At 49.4% G+C, this 1,663-nt stretch overlaps 1 pseudogene; it reads left to right on the top strand.

Annotated features, from left to right (window-relative positions):
* The first annotated feature begins 392 nt into the window (after positions 1-392).
* On the top strand, positions 393-1,349 carry LOC120709742 (annotated as a pseudogene).
* The last annotated feature ends 314 nt before the right edge of the window (positions 1,350-1,663 follow it).

Here is a 1,663-nt window from a genome sequence, read left to right on the forward strand (position 1 = left end):
GGCTCTCTCTTTTAAGGTGACTTCCTCCTCCCAAGCTAAGCAAGGTGGGATTATGAGGCTCACACGGTCGCCGCCCGACTACAACTGGGCCACTTGGCCCATTTTTTTGTTGCATCTTTGCCAGCGGGTAATAGTGGAGGATGTCCTCATCAATTCATAAGTAGACAGTTAGGATGTTGTATACTGTTATAAAAAGAAAAGGAAAAAGAAAAAGGAGAGTCATTCGAGGCCTCAGGGTGGATGTGCGGAGCTAGACACAGGCATGAACACGCCCCCAAAATATCTCTCTATTCTTCCTCTTCTCGAGGGCCTTCCCTCTTGATTCCCCACCTACTCCTCTAGGGTTTGGCATTCCCCATCTACTCCTCCATAGCCATCTGCGGCTGCAAGCCATGGAAGTACCGGGCTATCGTCGGCCCGACCGAGCCATGCCCTCCGCCTGGGAGGCCGCCCTCCTTGACAAGCGCCGCCTCATCACCCTCTCCACCCTTGAGTACGGCTTGCCTCTGGGGCTGGCTACAGCCAATGACACCATTGCGGCAGGTGCAGTCGGGGGATCCAAGATGCTCTGTGTACTCGAGTTACGCGTTCGATGCCCTTCTTCAGGAAATGGATCCCCCCACACCTACCATCGACGCCTATCTCTTGCTGCACCTCACCTTCAGGATGTCGCGGCACTCGTGTACATGCTCGTTGCCGGCGATGCGAGGTTTCGTATATGCAACAACCCCCTTCTCAGTGTAAAGATGGCTGCCCATGCTGAGCTTCTCCGTGTGTGGGATGAGCTTCAGGTCCCCCTTGGAGGATGCCCTGGACAAGCTGGTCGCCCGACGCGGCCAGCTCGCTCTGATCCTAGGGCGGAAGAGGACAATGATGTTGGCGTCCCACAGGACAACACTGCAGCTGAAAATCTGCTCGCCAGATGGGGGGCGGACCTGGAAGAGAAATGTGCCGCTTCCGCAGAAGCGAGGCGACGGGTCATTCTTGCTGTACATTTAGCAGTGCTCTTTGAAGCGGATGAAGCGGGATTTGCTGAAGACATGCACTACACCATACTCCGACTGGCGCCAGAACTTCACGACACGATCTTTGGCGACCCCAAGCATTCCGATCCCTGCACTGAGCTGCCCAACCATGGAGATGCTGAGCGGGACCGGCGAGACACCCGTACAAACATTGCCTTACAGCAGCTGATGCGTGAAATTGGGGTCCAGATGGAGATGTGCAAGTTTCTCAAATTTTCTCTTGAGCAGGCTCGCCGTGAGCTTGTGGAACTTGAAGGACCGATCACCCTAAACCCTAATCACATGCTAAATCATATAATTAGTCTTTATTTATTGTTAGTTTAATATTGAATCATTTACAAAACATAGTATTTCGTCAACGATGTAACGAGGAAATGAAGCTCAACATGTACTTTAGTACATAAAATTTTCTTGATTTCATGTTTATATTCAAAATTACTCATAGATTTTTGCATGATGTTGAACTAGAAATGCAATTGTGAGAAGCTTCTAGAACCATGGTTACCATGTTTCATGGTGAAATATGGAATACTCTAGAAATTAGATATTTGTATGGTTAGATAAGCAGGAGAAAAATTCTAGAGTCAGATATTTGGTAAAAAAATGTGTGTAGAAGATGGGCATATGGCAAAACCATA

This window comes from Panicum virgatum, chromosome 5K (assembly GCF_016808335.1).
Source record: "Panicum virgatum strain AP13 chromosome 5K, P.virgatum_v5, whole genome shotgun sequence".
Taxonomy (NCBI): Eukaryota; Viridiplantae; Streptophyta; class Magnoliopsida; order Poales; family Poaceae; genus Panicum; species Panicum virgatum.